General features: G+C 38.6%; 1 long non-coding RNA gene across 1 annotated transcript; it reads left to right on the top strand.

Annotated features, from left to right (window-relative positions):
* Positions 1 to 4,137: 4,137 nt before the first annotated feature.
* Positions 4,138 to 17,038, top strand: LOC147824863 (uncharacterized). Its single transcript, XR_015441720.1, has 3 exons — positions 4,138 to 4,285; positions 5,828 to 5,983; positions 14,192 to 17,038. It is a non-coding gene; the product is annotated as an uncharacterized LOC147824863 (long non-coding RNA).
* Positions 17,039 to 17,938: the final 900 nt, after the last annotated feature.

Here is a 17,938-nt window from a genome sequence, read left to right as displayed (position 1 = left end):
TGCTACTTTCCAGCCTTCAGCGATCAGAAGGCCTGATCACAACAAATGCTCCCCAGAGGACTCTCAAGGCAGACATTTAGAGCTTGGCTTCATTTTCCCTGTGTACTCATGCTCCCCAAGTATTTGAGCCCAACAGCATAAAATGGATATTTTCTCAGGAAAAATTCCACATCACTTAAGAATTTATTAACAATTTACATAATTGCTTAAGTAATCTGCATAATTGACAGAAAGTTTTAATTTGACCCTGGTTTAACTGTAACACTTACGGTTTTAAATTGAAATTGGTATAAATCATTTATGAGAGTAATTAAGGCCTGGTGTCTAACAAATACAACTTACACTGCCTGGGGCCTCCAAGGCCAGAGCATGCTATTAGAATGTTTTATTTAAATATGTCAAATCTGTTCATCTCCACAGTCACCCATGTTAAACTAGAGCAAATGGCTTGTCTGACCTTGAGCACTATATTTCTGAAAACAGGGTATTTAAACCACAAAACTGAACGGTCTGTATGTACAGGGGAATCCTTAAGCTAAAGTGTGTCAAGCAAGGATAGACTTTACCTTGTTTTTATTTCCAGAAAGTGTCTGGAGCTGATTTTATGATAATCTCAAAAGTTATTAAACATCGATTTTTCTTAACAAGAATAAAAAGCCTGAGGTTAATAAACTGTTAGGGTATGACAAGATGACTAACATTCACAAGAGTAAAGGAAGTAGAGAATCTATCCCCACCCCTGAAATACATAGTTTTCACATTTAAATGCATAATCCAGCTAATTGAAGGCCAGTGATACCAGGTAGAAGCTAATAGTACTGAAAAGAGCTATTGAATCTGTCCAGGGACCACCAGAGATTAATCTGGTTAGGAGCTAGTGGCATGGGACATCTTTTCACTTGGAAAACATCAGATCTCATGTCTTAACTGTGTCACTGCCACCTGTGCAGCTTTAGGGACCTGAAAAATATGCAGCGGGTCAGCTGCAAGTGGCATGGTTTTACAGACAAAGTCTGTCAGGAGCACACTCAGTAACCCATTCACTGAGACATTCTTCCTGTGTATTCCAAAGAAAATCCTGTAATCATCACCATAGAGTCCATAATACTGGGTTCCAATTCTCATGCATCTTCCTTCTTTCCCTCATCCTCCTGTTAGAATGTTCTCTTTCATTTCCTTTTTTTCCACTGACACTTTATCCTTTGGTTCAATTGTGCTATTTCCATCAATTCTTTCTTATGATTTGCTTTCTTCTGAATCCAGTCTCCCCTCTGCACTTGAGTTGCTCCACTGAGTAAATTACTTGCCTTTCAATAAGGTCTTCTCCAGAGTCAAACACCACTCCAGGTATGTGACATAACTTATCCTGTTTAGTCATCATTCAGTCCTTCAAAGAATCTTCATTGCAGAGAAGAGGAAAGAGAAATTAATTTAGAGGAAATAAATGGAAAGCATAACATTCCAAAAGATCCCAAGTTGCACCATGATGATGTGACCATGTGCACACTTGGAGAGTTCCACTCCATTAAATAACCTCTAGGGCTATGGTGTTGTCTCTCTTCTACTGTAAAATATGAACTATAATAATTACAACAAACATAAACAAGCAGAGAAAGCCACACAAAACCAACATATAGCTCAATAAATTGTTCTACGATAAAAAGCCTCATAGTTATAATTATGGTCAAGAAATAGAACTATGGTAGCCATGTCAGCAGCCTTCTATGCTTTCTATTCCATTAACAGTTTCCCTCCCAACATAAAACTCTCATGTCTTCTGATTGATAATGATTACATCTTTGCATTTCCTTATACTTTGTCATCCACATGGGCATCCCTGTGTACTATAGAAAGGATGGTAGCCTGGTCCTTTCAAAATGTGGTGTCTTGAATTCTTTTTATTGATAGGTTCTGACTCTCTTTAATCCTGCGATAGAACTGGTGAAGGCTTACAGTGTCTCCCACTGCCTGGATTCTGAAGATTGGACATTTCTAGCGCTGCTTTGTCTGCTCCTATGTTTTCTGAATTCCCTCAGAATTGGTGGATGGGTCTAGAGGCGTGATGAGATTCAGGCATGATCCTTTTGATGTGAGTGAAAACTGTGGTCTGCTTTTTTGACAAAGGGCCCGTAATGTCTACTTTTGTTTGTTGTGAAGTTACTAATCGTTGAATGCTCAATGCCTAGATCCATTCATCCATTGGGGGATTACAATAAGAGGCCATTCTAACTCTTTAATTTCTTTTTATGTATTATCTAGAATATTTTATAAAGAGATGGTTTTCCTCTATAGTCATGTAGTGGAACCAGTCATGTAGTGGAACCAGTCATGCAAAATGCTTTATCCTTTCTCTTTATTAGTTTTTATGATAATTGATATGTTCAAAGTTTTCTTTTGAAGTTACCAATCATTTTGTTTTTATTATCAATCTGAACTAATTCATTTAAAAATACGTGCTGTGTTTCAAACCATTGTATTCTTATACTGTATACTGTATAATGCCCAAATTTTCACATATTTGGCAATAGGAGCTTTTTAACATTGGCTCCTGAGTCCCTTCACCACAATTTTAGTATTATTTAATAATCTTTATTTCATAATTTTAATTAGTGTATCCTGGTTATGGATTAATGGATTTAATAATTGCTAATCTTTGTTCATTGCCATGCTATATTAGTATGGAAAATTTTAAGGATTCTATTTTATATTTCTGGTCCCAAATCTGGATTCAGCCAGCTCTTTGTGTGAATGTTATGAACTATGTTGTGTCCACCCAAAGTTCATAAGTTGAAGCCCTAATACAAATATAACTGTATTTGGCCAGTAGGGAGGTAAAATGGTAAGTAAGGCCATAAAACCGGGGTCATGACACAATAGAATTGGTGTCCTTAAAACAAAGGAGGAGACACCAGAGATCTTTCTCTGTCTGAAAGGCCAGGAGAGGACACAGGGAGACAGTGGCAGCTTGGAAACCAAGAAGAAAAGCCAATTAAGTATGACTACAAATGAGCACCATTACAAACACTTGTGATGGGAATGTTTTATATTTGGATGGTACCACTGCCATTGTCTGCATTGTGATATTATATCATAGTTTTGCAAAATGTTACCATTGGGAAAGGGATGGGGTGAAGGGTATAAGCAATGTCTGTATTATTTTTTATAACTGCCCATGAGTCTATTTTACCTTAAAATTAAAAATTAAAAGTTAAAAAATCTTAAAAGTCTTATCTATGTGTCCATCATTATATGACGCTTCTTACCAGCAATTCCATTCTGAGTTTGTGCACTTATCACACATGGTAAGCTTAATAATGCTGACAATGTTCTTCAAATCCAAGCACAAATATAATGCAATGCATATGCTCTAAAGAGCACAATGGTTGCAAATGCAGTTGCTTGTGCTACATGTGAGTTACCAGAGATGCCAAGCTGTTTTTTTGAGTGAGAACTTGAAGTGTATAACTGATGGCTTCCCAGTTTTCACATATGCAGTCTTCTATATATGTAAAGTGTCATTATGCCTGGTCCAGTGGAAAAAAATGAGTGTTTTATTTTGACTGTTATTTGATCATGTTGAGTATTCTTTTGACAATCCTAAACATACTTGGAGATCTCATCATTTCATTTAGGAATTCCTCTCTATGTGTGTATCCAACAATTAGCTAGCTTTATGTACACTGCTCTGGATTCCCTTACTTCTTTCAGATAGAGGTTTTCCTCATAGAGTTCTAAGTTGTGAATGCTGATTTCAATGCTTTGTTGAACTCTTTTGGGTGTTCCTGTTATTATGTTCCCATGAATTATTGGCTTTGGTTAGATACCCATTCTGACTTCCAACCAACACACACACACACACACACACTCTCACACACACACATGCACACTTTCATGCACATACACACCATCACCAAAACCAGCACACTATCAACCTTCTTAAGGGACAACCCCTCACTCATATCTAAGGCACAGATGACTTGTCTCTAAACATCTATTCCTTCTCCTTCAGGCCAAGTGTTCCTGATACTATGTTAATAATTGGCTCAATTATCTGGCTCCTGTGGTAAAATATAAATTCTTGGAGGGTAGAGTCCAAGATTGCATTCCCATTGCTCCATCTCAAATGCCAAGGTCAACACTGCTCTCAGAAAAGCCAATCACCAAAAGGAAGCAGTGTTTGATTTTGTAGCTCTCTGAGGGTGAGGCTGGTGAGATATAGGATGACAGGATTTGAGAGTGGCCAATGGGCAATTTGAATATTTCAGGAGAAACAAAAAGCAGTAAGGTAACTTTGTTTATACATTTTTAAATTTGCAATATAGGCTTTATTGTCATTTTTATAGAAATAGTTTCTCCACATTAATAATTAGCAGTTTCTTAAAGATGGTGCGATAGAAAAATGAGTTGCTCTTTGCACATATATCATATGTGCACATAACCTACTTCAATCCTTCCCATTCCCTGCCACTTCCCTCTGGACCTCCCTCCCCTCCCCTGGCCTCCTTTCTCTTGTCTAATGGTCTTCCTTACGCATGCATTCATGTCACTCTGTCCATTCTTTCCTTAGATTCCATATTGGAGAGAAAATATGCTATATTTGTCTTTCTGAGTCTGGCTTATTTCACTTGACATGGTAATCTTTGCTTCCAATCAGTTTCCTGCAAGAGACATGATTTTGTTCTTTTTTATGACCAAATAATACTCTATTGTATGCAAATACTCCATTTTAATAATGTACTTGCCAATAGCAATTCAACCTCCTATAGCACATGTGTGGTGATAATTTTATGATTTTTTGGGTTTTATTTTTATGTTTGGCTGGTTTTTTTGCTTTTTTTTCCACTTTATTAAATTCTTTTATTGGTACATTGTAGGTATACAACACAATTACATTTCTCATTGGGAATTGTACCTTCACATAATGCATGTTGGTTCTTATTTTTTCCCCATTCCTAGCCCTCCCTTCACCCCCTCCACCCTTCCTTATTTACAAAGACTTTATTTCCATTTCAATCATTTTTCCTTTCCCTTCTTTCCTTTCCCCTGCCCCTCCCACTACCCCTACCCCTTTGGACCTTTTCTTCCTATTTTACATTATCTATTATTCATTCTAATCATTGGTATATTTTAGGTATACAATATAATGACATTCATCATTGGAAATTTGCATCTTTACATAGTCTCTCTTGGTTCTTAATTTTCAGTATTTTACCACTAACTTGTGGTCTTATATTGTCAACTCATCAAATTGGCTAGTTTATTGTGATATAAAAATATGAGTAATTTTAACTTAGAATTTCACTATTTGTGGAAACCATGCCCAAGTAACCAGTGTGAATACCTATTGTGAATCCAGAAGTGCTGTGAAAACTGAGTTTTGGTTGGTGGTACAAAGAAAAAAATGTGATTTAGGACTATGGCAAGGAAAAATGTAATGAAGACTATGAAAATTGAGTTTTATTGCACAAATTAACCTTTCTTTGCCCCCATTTTGTTGAGTAGTATGAAGTTCAAAGAGTGACAAAAATGTAGATTTGAATTCTTGTAAAATATACTACATATGAACTTTCTGAGAGCTGATATAGATGTGCTTTTTTTTCTTCTTTCAAGTAAACACAAAATGATGCGCTTTTTTTGTAAATCTAGAGAACAAACTGGATTTAAAAAGGGGTCTTTCAAAGTTGGACATGTTTTTCCTAAGTCGCTACAACTCACATCGAAAGCTTGTGAAATTACTACATGTGAAACACCCAGCTCAATCGATGGACAAAATTATTTACAAAATGGTACTGCTGCAAGGTAGCTCACTCTGCTTTCTATGTTGTAGGTGCTCCTGCAGCCCTGGCATAAATGTGTAACCTACAACCGATAAGGAAACATGTTTCCTCTCTCACACCCTTCCTCCCTCATCCAATCTTTAGGATTTGATGATCTTTGTTCAAGAACTGATGTGCCTCATTTCGTCAATAGGCAAAAACGCATTGTAAGTAAGCATCCTCTGTCCTTCCATTCCAGCCAGCTTTGAAAGCCTGACATAGATCTGGTGATGAAAAGCCACAAACTTTTCTAGTTCCATGCCTTGTGGTTTTCTCCCTGCTCCTCATAACCATAGGCCAAAACTCTTGGCCACTTGAGTGGTACAGGTCTGATAAGCTTTGGTGCCTTCTGGCCATAGTGGATAATTTGAGCTAACTCATTTTGGTCTTTGAGGATAGGCAAAACTGCCAGTCTTGAACCTACTTAGGATTTTACTGCTAATCTGTTACTAGATGTGAGACTCTGCTTCTCATGATGGGGATGATTTATACTCACTCAAATAGTCTATCAAGTATGCAATTCTTCATCTTATGGTGGTTCAATACGTCCTTCCAACAGTTCATCTGGGAAAAGTTAACTTGTCTCCTGGTTGCCTGGTCCCTCTCCAGGCTGTGAGAAAATCTTCAGTCATACTAGCCCCTTCACGAGTGAAAGAGCAACAAGGTCTTAAGGCAGACCATTCTTCCTTCTTTCTCCTTTGGCCAGGAATCGCAGGCTTTCCTTTTTAGATCTTCTACTTGGCTAGTAGTCTACTTGGCCTCATACCTTTAAATATAATCCACTATGTTCCACCACAACTTCCACACCGTAGGAACCACATAGATCACTCTTTGAAGGCTGTCTCACCAGGCTCCATCCTGGTGTTATTCTTTTTCCTTTTTTAAGGAAAAGTAGTGAAAAAAATAAGGTACTATATATTAAGAACTTCTCTAAAGTAAAAGAAAAACAATTTCCATCTTTGGATTTATAGTCTCCAGGAAAGTGATGGAAAGGAGCTATAAAACCACCTAATGTACAGGCCCTTTGCAAATCCTGTAATGACAGCCTAAGTTTTTTTTTTCCTGGAATCTAGGTTTGGTGTTTGTTGTTGTTGGGAAGAGGGGAAATTCGGCAAAAACTGCGACAACAACTAACCCCACTTCAGCCTCTTGTTACATATAGCACATGTATGAAAGAGGAGTACATGATGAAATGGTGTTTATCACTGAAAACCTTTGCTCTAGAAGACGGGAGCATTTAATTAATTATTGATCATCTTGCAAGAGGTGAAGTAAGATTAGAAAAGTCACATTGGGAGTGGAAAAAACAAACCATCCTCCAAGTGTGCAGCAATAAAAATCACTGCTATGAGAATAAAGGAGTTTGTAGGAGACGACAGAGAACAATGGTGAAAAGCAAACCAATGACAGCCAAGGCACCTATGGTTGATTAAACAAAATCGTCTCCATAACTATGAGACTATTCATCTCTTTCTCTTTCATTGTTTTATGTAAGAGTAGTATCTTAATTATTTTGTTAGTTGTGGTACTCATTATATTATTAAGTTTTATTGTATAATTTTGCCCAAAGTTCGTGGTCAGTGGCAGGTACTCATGACATGACATGAGCATCTGGCCTGTTGGTGGCACCATCTTGTCTTTGGCATGTTGATCTGTGCAGTGTGAAATTGCTCCAAGGTAGGCATCATAGCCACAAACAGAAAGAATGACTTGGTCTCCAGCCACTGAATATAATAATGTACTGTGTAAAGACCTTCTCGGTTATTTTCAGTTCCTTGTCATCTTTGATCTCAGTTATTCCACTTAAAATGCCTATGTCATCGGAAGCAGCAAATACTAGATATAATCATGTAGGTATTTCTGTAGGATAAATGAAGAAACCGAGGCTCCCAGCAATTTAATGACTCCTTGCTGGCTATTTAGCAAATTGTAATTGAAATCAGGCCCAACATCCATCTCTGATGTGTCTTATACTTTGATATAAAACTATTGAAAACTGCAATGGTCATTGAACCTGAGTGTGCATGCGTCTTCATATGGTGAGGAATGAGATAAAGTCGAACATTCCAACACATTATTGAAAATCATCTTCATTCTTTTAGAATCTGAGCTTTGTATCACTCATGTTCCTGAGCTACTCCTTTATACCTATTACAGTGACTACTGTCAAAAGCAAAGCTAAACAAGGAACCATTGTTGGTGAACAAAGTGGAACCCTTGTGCCCTCCCACTGGGTGCTATGGACTAAATGAATTATGCTGTCCTCAAACTTATATGTTGAAATCTTAAATGCTTTTGGAGACAGAACCTTAAGGGATTATTCAGGTCAAATGAGTTCATAAGAGTGGTGCAGTAGTTTATCCAAAATGGCCCCCAAAGCCAAAGCCCATGTGTCAGGGCCTCATTTTTAGGCTATTGGGAGGTGGTGAAACTTTGAAGAAGTGAGTTTGAGTTGGGGGGCTTAAGGTAAATTTTTTCTCTTTATAGGATGATTAGATTTAGCATTTTTTACAGTAACGGAAAGCTATTACAGGTGGAGCCTGAATTTCATAGAATTAGTGGCCTCATAAGAAAATGAGTAAAATATCTGTCTGTCTGTCTGTCTCTCTCTCTCTCTCCCTGCTCCTCACCCCCACCATATGACTGAGAGGTGATTCAGAACCAGGAAGAGAACCCTCACCAGAAATGGATGTGGTGAGAAAGTTTTTCTTTCACTTCCAAGGTTCTAAAACTCAAGAAAATAAGTTTCTATGGTTTAATACACCAGATCTCCAGTATTTCTTATGGCAGTCTGATCCTAGTAATATTCGTTGATTATAAAATGGTAGAATTACTATGGAAAACAGTATGACAGTTACTCAAATAATTTAAAACAGAATCACTAAATGAACCAGCAATTCGATTTCTGGGTATATCTTCTAAAAATTGAAGGCATGATCTGAAGAGATATTTATACACCCATACTCATCGTATCATTATTCACAGTTACCCTGAGGTGGAAATAACCCACATGTTCACCAGCAGATGAATAGATAAACAAAATGTCACATGCATATACTATACAAAGAAAAATTATTCAGTCTTAAAAAGTAAGGCCATTCAGACACATACTAGCTAGTGGATGAAGCTTTAAGTCATTGCGGTAAATGAAATAAGACAATCAAAGAAGGGAAAATTACTATGATTCCACTCATATAAGCTACCTACAGTGGTCCAGTTTGTAGAAATAAAAAGTCGAGGTGTGGTTGCCACTGACTACAGGCAGATGAAAATGAAGACTTAGTGTTAATGAGAATAGAATTTCAACTTTTCAAGGCAAATGAGTTCTGGAAATTACAGCTTAACAATGTGAACATATTTTTGCATTATAGAACTATGCTTAAAAACAGTTAAAATGACAAATTTTATGGTATGTGTATTTTACTAAGATTTTTAAAAATCTTAAAACAACAACAACAAAGCAACAGAGTTGAGCAGATTTTCTCTGGGGAATCTGCTATGAGCTTGGCCCCTTTCTAGACAGCACTTTTATAACAGTTAGAAACATTGATTCTTAAGCACCATTGACCACCATTCCACAGGTCCTGTAAGTTTATACATGTATCTACCCTGAGATTTCAAATGGTCCAGAATAATGGCTTTAGCTCTCTTTATTTTGCTTGTCTAGGAAAGTTGTGTTCATTCTATGGAACTGGGAGTTTGAGAAAGAAAATAATGGAAAGCCTTTCCACCAGGAAATTAAATGCTGTCTCCCGCACTATTTGTGGCTCAGAGATATGCAGCTTTATATCCCAGCGTATGTTTCCAATGTGTGCACGTCAGCAGACACTTCACTTGTGCATTCTGTTGTGCTAAAGATTTCAAAGCACTTTATGAATAACAATTTCCTGAGCTGTTGCCCTCTGGATGCCAAATTATTTTTTCTGAGAAGAGAGTTCTAATGTTAGCCTGAAAGGTGTAGGGGCATAAGGAGAAGAAACTTCATCTGTGTGGAGGGGTGGGCTGTGGAGTGCAAAGTGTGCAGAAAGAGTGGAGCAAGGAAGGCCTTCCTTTGGTCTCTGGAGAAGTTTATAAGAACAGTATAATAATCACATTTCTACTTACAATGTGTTTTATATTGATAGATTACTATTAGCATCCTTGAATAAGTTAAAGGTGCAGAATATACCAACAAGCAATTGTTGAACATTTGCATGAATTTGGAGTTGTGAGGCACAAAAATGAGAAAAAGCCTCATTTCTGACTGGAAGAGCTTCCCATCCCCATTAGTTCCCTAGGGTGTAAGGAATCAGCACAAATGTAGCCACTGAAGGCACAATGTACTGTAACACTAGTGATATCTTATCAAATGCAAAGGTTTCATCCACACTTGAGGGGAACAAACAGAACAAGATATGAACATGGCTGTGAGGAGACCTGGGAGAGCCATAGTAGAAGTCTGCTTGATGACAACTGTTCAGGGAAAGAGGCAGACACCCAGAAAAGCTACCATACCCAAGTGGTAAGTGTTTGGAGCTCTGTGCTCAAGATGCTAGGAAGCTCAGGGGAGGCGCTCTTGGGAGAGACTGAGACTGTGAGGAATGCTCGGGACGTGAGGCCATCAGATCTTGGAAGCGAAGCAAGACTAAGGTGAGCAAAGGAGGTTGTTGTTGGTGTGGACGGACACAAAAGAGATTGTAGGGAGGAGAAGAAACTGTAGAGAGAGAACAGTGATAGTCAATGCAAGAACTCTGCTTCCAAGGGCTAAATAAGGAAGAAGCCTGAGAATTGAGAATAATGAGAGGCTAGAGAAAAGCACAGCGTGTGCAGCAGCGCGTCAGCTAACCAGACCAGAAGTGAGTGATTGTATAGTTTCCTAAGACTACCATGACAAAGTACCACTAATTGGCAACTTATCCGAAAGAAGTGATTTCCTTCACTGTTCTGCAGGACAAAAATTGGAAATCAAGGTATCGGTGTGGCCAGGGCCTCTGGAGTTTTTTGGGCAGAAACATTCCTTTGTCTCTCCTGAGCTACTAGTGAATACCTGCAATTCTTGTCTTTCCATGGCCTGTCGCTATTCCTTCCGCTCTCTGCATACACATACCCCTTTTCTAATAAGGGCACCGATCACTGGATTAGGGCCCATTCCAATCCAGTATGACCTCCTCTTAACTTCATTACCTATGCAAAATCCTATCCAGACAAGGCCACGTTCACAGGATCTGAGGGTGACAATTTCGGCATATCTTTTGCTTGTGTACCAGAGCACATTTCATCTGAGGAGGAGTAGAGAATATAGGAAAGACAAAGATCGAGATGTGACCTTCATCTTTTCCAAAGAGGACTAAGAAGTATACTCTGTCAAGTAGGTGGACTCAGAAGCTAGATGGTGGGCAAAGGGAGTGAAAAAAAACACAGTCATGGGAAGACAAGATAGTGAGTGCAGAAGCTGGAGGAATCCACCTGTGGAGTCCAGGGTAGGGTTGGTGATTGTTAGATGAAAGGGAAACAGAGGAAGATGAGTAGAGTGTGAGACTGTGATGTAGAGAATGCCTGGTTGTTGCAATGAACCCGCATTCATATTCTTCATAAATTAGGAAGTAAGGCTGAGAAAGACCATGTCATTAAATATTTGGTGAGGGTGTGATGAGGGCTTACTGAAGTGGAAGTGTACTGTAGACATCAGCATCCTGGGACACTCTGATAGTGGTGAGATGGAACCGCACTGGCCTTCTGCTGTAACATGGGGCCAGGCTGAGACACATGGTTTGCAAGATCCTATAAAAACTGAAAATACAGGAGCCTTTGTTCAAAAAGCAGGGAAACACCTTTGAAATTTTTTCGCATCTCTCTTAACCTGCTATGACATTTTTAAGCATCTTTTTAATGTCATGATGCTCCCCATGGGTCTGGGGTACTCATGGAGTAGACAGAGCCATTTCCAGGTTCCCAAAGCCCCACGTCATGCCTTGGGTTGCAGATGTCCAACTCTGACCTTGCCTGTGCCTTGTCTAGAACTCTCCAGGGGCTGGAAGTAGGCAGCAGCTACTGCACAGGGATGAAAGGACAGACAAATAACAGACCATCCCAAGGTGGACGGAAGATGAAGCCAAGTAGGTCCATGTACAAACAGTGTCTCTAGGTCCCTCACACATGCTTCACTGACTCATTAGACTTCATCTATAATTACAAGTGAAAAGAAAAAGTTCTAAAGAATTGTGATATATTGACTGGAGAACAGTAAATCCCAAATGAGGATGTCACTTCCTGGGGATGTGGCCTTGTACAACTACAGTGGTCCCATAAAAGCTACCTAGGTGATACAGAGAGTGGAGAGCACGATATCCTGGATTATAAACCAGTTTGATAACATCAGGGATATTTGATACAGGGTTTTCAGTCGGGCACAGAAGGAAGAGATGCCATAGAGGTCTTTGAGGAAGAAATGCAAGAATTAGGCACCACAAGGCTCTGTGAAGTTAAAATTGGATAGAATATGGAGAACGAAGCAAGGAAGAGCTGAAAAGATAGGAAGTTGTGACCCAGGACTGGAATTTAAAAGTCTGATATATTTGTGGCAATGGTGCAGGAGGCTGTAGTGGAATAAAAGGCAAATGAGTCGGTGTTTGGAGCAGCAGTGAATCCATGAGGATAGGAGTGGGTATAGGCATCTGGCCTCTTAGTCTTCATTCTCTTGCATCCTATTCTGCTCACACTTAGATCACTGCAGAAAGTGAGGGGAAAATGGGCTCATGATGTTTTCATTCAATAGTATTCCCATTTCCAACCATCTCACACAGCTCCAAAATATACAAATATACAAATCATCAATTTCTGTGCATCTAACACTGAAAATTACACCTGGAGCTAAAACACTACAGAGCTGCTTTATTTTATTGTGAAAAGAAATCGCAAATGTGGTATTGGAGACACATCAGTACAACAATTTGTTATTCGTGTGACCTTTTTTTAAATCTCTGAAGGCAAAATGGAAATTTAAACATGCAGAGTCAATGTTGCTCCTGTGTTTATGAATACAGAAAAAATGCTTTTAAGCTGTTTAAACTGTATAATGGAATACCATGCATACGTATACAGACCTTTTGTGTAGAAGAGAGACAAGAGCACAAGGCAATATTATTTTCTCTGGTCATATGTTTGGATTAAATTTGCTTTGTTGTAATTGATAACAACAAATATAACAAACGTCTCTAACTACAGAATAGACCATTGAGAAAAAAGTTGTTTTTAATGTGATTCTTTAGGACTTTTTATTATCTATGTCCATATAATTTGCAAATGACTAGGAAGATATATCTGAGTAATAGCATAAATACAAGGCCTATGACTACATAACTGCAATAAACAAATAAATACCAAGATATAATTTCCATATACTTTCACATTTTTGTAAAAAATGCCTCCTACTAAGCCTCAATTAAACTTTACATTTTACATTATGTATTTGTCAGCAGATGCAGACATTTTCTTTAAATTGATACCTGAAGCCCCACTTGAGATCTAACTATATAGAAGCTTAAAGTTGAAAAGCATTTGCCAAGAGAGGCCCTAGAATTCTGCTTGAACAGGCTGCCAGCTGGGGCAGCACCTTGTGGAAGAGTCAGTAGCCAAGAGGAACAGCAGTGTGTGCGAAGAGAGCATCCCTAAAGATGTCCACTTTTACTCCATAAATGCAGCTGCACCTGGCTGGAATTTCTCCCAGTGGCTTCCTGTAGGACAGACATTTCCACTGGACATTTCAATAAGAATAAAGTAGCTAAAGAGAGAAAATGGTAACAGGGGTCCCAGGACATTTGAATGCATCTAGATTCCTAAGTGGTTAAACTTTTCTTATGACACAAGAAAAGAGTAGGGACCCACTCACCATCTCTGAGAGGCCACAGTATTATTTTCACAGCCTCTCCTATTGCTGTGGTTGAATTCCTCGTAAATTCAAAGTATCAAATTGCCCTCTGAGATTTCAAAATAGATACAGTAGTGTATCACTCAGATTTAAAGAAAAAGAATACCTGTTCCTTGCTGCATGTGAGATTTAGAGTGATAACATTTTCTGAATCTCATTTCTGCTAATTAATAGGGTCCCATCAAATTTGTAATCCAAGCACAATTGATTAAGTCGGGGCGATGTAAAAGTTTGATTCAGGGAAAATGTGCCTTGATGTATTTGTATCAACAAAACATATTTCAGAAACAGATTTTAAAATATCCTAAGGAGTTGGCATCTTTCTGAAAGAAGTACAAGGCTTTTTCAAAGTGTACCATTTCACTGGGAGCAATATGCTTGCTGTTGACCTGAGAGGAGTGAGAAAGATTCATCAAACACCTGACATTAGGGGTTTAAGTGCAAGTGAATTCTTCTCCTCTCATTCCAGAGACTCCAACCAAGAAAAGAATTTGCATCTCGGCACCATTACATGGCCTGGAGTTCTTAATTACCAAACAAACGGGAAGTTGCTGCCCGGTGCTGACAGCTCCTTTGTGTATCATTCTTCGCAGAACATGAATGATTAATGGAATTTTCCCAACACAGTCGAAGTTGTTTACTGATGGAATTAAAGCTGAAATTGGCAAGGTCCTAGTGGAGAGACTTTTGCTATAATGTCATAGACCTGCCAAGCTCTCCAGATTAAAAAAAGGGACAATTAGTGATGGCTCTGAGGATTCTGGATTTTCTTAAGGTTTGGTCTCGAACTACAGTCATCTTTACTTGGAAGTTGTATTGGGTGTTGGTACTGACATTAGTCTCACTGTGTGGAATATAAGCATCAGTGATAAGGTCTGGATATTGATAGAGGCACTCTGCCCAGGAGGCAGTAAGGTGGCATTGTCCCAAAGCCTATGTCAGAGAGTAAGACTAGGGTTCACATCTCTTCATTTCAGTGCCTTCATTCTAAAAATCCAGTCCTTTCCTGCAGAAACTCAAGGCTGAGAGCAGGGTGCCAGGGAGATTGTTGTCCATGAAAGGTACAATTTTTAATGTCTTCCTTTATGGAGAGTTGTGATTCAGCAAGCAAGATCATTTGATGATGCAGATAAGGAACATTCAAAAAAAAAATAAAGGTGCAGTCTAAAAGCATAAAGCCAAGCATAATCAAAGAACCCCCCCCCCTTATAATGTTTTTGTCTCCAACTCTCTCGGCCATACAGGGCCAGATGCTTTTAATTCTGTGTCCAGTAACTCCATCCTGGAACAAGATAAAACCAATACTCTCCCTGACCCACGTCGCTTCCTCCATTCCCCACCCACTGTCTCACTTTAGTACTAAAGATTGTGACATGCTTTCTGTCTTTCTGCCAAGATTAGTTTACAAACAATCCTCCCTCTTTAATTATAGACAAAATTGACAGTGACCTCTCTAGTATGGTGAGAAATAAGAAATTACGAGTTCGGTGTTTGAGACACTTGGCTGTGACCATGTACGTGGCATTGATACCTAGCCACTTGGACCTGGAATTCACTGCATTATTAGGAAGTAGCTTATGAGTTGACAAGCATCATCAATATTATGTAAAACTGATCATACTAAATATACATCGAGTTGACACTATTTTGGTAATTAATCAATACCGCCACCTTGCAATGGATAGAGCTACCTTTGTCTTAATCACTGTGCAGAAGAAAGCCGCTAATGCCTGTTGGTTTTGGCTGAGCATTATTGGCCCTCTGACTTGTAATTTTTGGCTTCCCTCAGCCAAATCAGGGGCTAGTGTTAAATATGAAATTTGCAAGTTACTTATTCTGTGTGTATTCTCCCTCCTGATAACCACATTAAACTGTAAATGTAAAGGCATGTTTTCTCACTATCTCCTGGAGTAAATATAGGTTACTGAATATGAGAATGAATCATCAGGTGAAATGCTGAATCTGTAGATTCAGGCCTCTGGATAAAGTCACTCTCCCTAGTTTCTCAAAGAAAAGTTTCTGAAAAACAACTGTCACATGTCAGTATCTTTGCAGTAATTGTGCTTGTGAGATACAATGAGCTCACTTGTGAATATACGTACTAGACCACCAAGCATGTATTACAGAAAGATCAGGCATTGTTGTACTGAGCCTTGGACAAAAAGGGCATAGACTCGGAAGATAATAGCTAATTTGTAAGTGATAACACCAACCAAGTGCCAGGTAAGATTCATGCTTGGTAAACCTTACTCATGTGAGTGGTTCTGTGAATAACAGGATATCAGAGAGTGTTCCTTTAATTCCCATTGGCAACCAGCCCTGCTGAGTACACTGGATACCACTCTGTGTTTTTCCTGTTGCCTGTTCAAATCAGCACTAAGTGAATAAAGCAAAAGGCATGTTTTGATTTCTGCAAGTTCTACCATCAGTACTCTGTAGGCATTTCTGCCTCAAGTGAGCTGCTGTAGTTTCACAGCTTCACCTACTCCAGCAAAAGTGCCAGGTGCCGTGCAAGCAGGCATATGCCAAGTTGATCACCTGGAAAGCCATGCAGATTAACCTCCTCCGTTAGAACACCTTTCCAGTCTGGAAAGGGTGGGCTGAGTTCTCTCGGTACGTTTCCACTGCCATTGGAGCCATAATCATCCCTCAGCAGAGCAGAAGAAATAACAGATCCCCAAGAGTTTCGAGTCACCAGGGGAGCAGTTATTTTATCATAGTGACATCCTTCGTTTGTTTTCTCCTCCTATCAGCTCGGAGAGACAAGTGGTTTAGGCAAACCGGGCTGTGGAACACAGAAGGTTTGAGGAAGAAAAGATTCTACAATTTTTCCTAACTCCAAATTCAGTTGTTTTTACTGTAGCCTTTAAAATGCAGCTGGAGTGAGGTCAGTCTACACAATAAATCACGTATAAATTGGAAAGCATGCCTTAATGTGCGATTTTCATTCAGATTTGCAAATTCTGGTGAGTAATAATTGACAGAGAGGAAGGGAATATAGAGGAATATCCAACAGTGCACCAACAGTGACGATTCAGTAATTTTTAAAGTAAAGTTCTCAGATGGCATGTTGACACTTCCTTTGAAGTATACATTATAAGGAGATAAAACAGTTTTTGGGGACACTGAAACAGTGTTGAAGGAAAGTAAATACAGTCCGACATTTACTAGTTGTATGATCTGATGTTCATTTACCGCTTTGAGCTCTGATTCTCTGATTGGTCAATGCAATCATAATATTTGATGCACAATTATTGTAGGAATTCGACAGATTAATTAATGTAACTGTAAAGAGCAATGTCTAAATACTCAATAAATTAGCAATTTTATTACCATTCTTGTATCATTATGATTATTATGGCAAGAAATATCTGATTCCTTGATAATATTCCTATAATCCTGAATGGTCTGTGTGGAGTTTCTATGAGCAGAAGTGACCAATTTGACCTAATGCTACATTTAAAGGGGCGTGCGTGTGTGTGTGTGCACGCGCATGTGTGTGTGCCCGCTCCAGATCTGAGGCAAGAGTTTAGCACTCTCTATGGTTCAGTTACCTTGATGATGGAAAGTTGAGGCCTTTAGAATTAAAAGCCAATGCATTACTGCACCCAGTGATTCCATAAAACTTATGAGTCAGAAAGAGAGGGGAATAAGCCATTCTTTGAACTTGTTACTCCCTGAGATAATTAGTTGAAATTAACTCGTCTGTTTTGCTCTACTCTTTCTAGCACAACCAAGTTCTTTCAGATATTCTGTAACTAAGTATCTTTGCTTACTTGTATGCTTGTTTATTTATTAGCAAACTTGAAAAGAAATCATGAAAATATTCAATGAGAAAACAAGACTAAACATGGAAGATGTGTATTTTGGGTAGACTCAATAAAGTAAAGAGAAGGAACTAAGGGATTTTCTTGCATCAAATTTTCACATTTTCTTGGAAAAAGTCTTATTATCTCTTGAACTTGGGCAGACTACACAATTCCCCATGAATCAACTTTATGTCTAAAATAGGGGAAATAGGATCTAAGTACATATATCGTAATCTTAGCATCAAGAAGCTGAGACAGGAGAATCTGCATGAGTTCAAAGCCAGCTTGGGTTACATAGTGAGATTAAGGCCAACTTGAACTGTACAGAGAGACCCTATATCAAAAAACCAAAAATATTAAAAAATAAAAGAGGGACAATAATAATATCTAAACATATTAAGTTTTGT

This window comes from Heterocephalus glaber, unplaced genomic scaffold (assembly GCF_053883595.1).
Source record: "Heterocephalus glaber isolate CG9 unplaced genomic scaffold, H.glaber_assembly_v1.0 deba00001531, whole genome shotgun sequence".
NCBI lineage: Eukaryota > Metazoa > Chordata > Mammalia > Rodentia > Bathyergidae > Heterocephalus > Heterocephalus glaber.
This window is presented reverse-complemented; position numbering and strand designations above follow the sequence as displayed.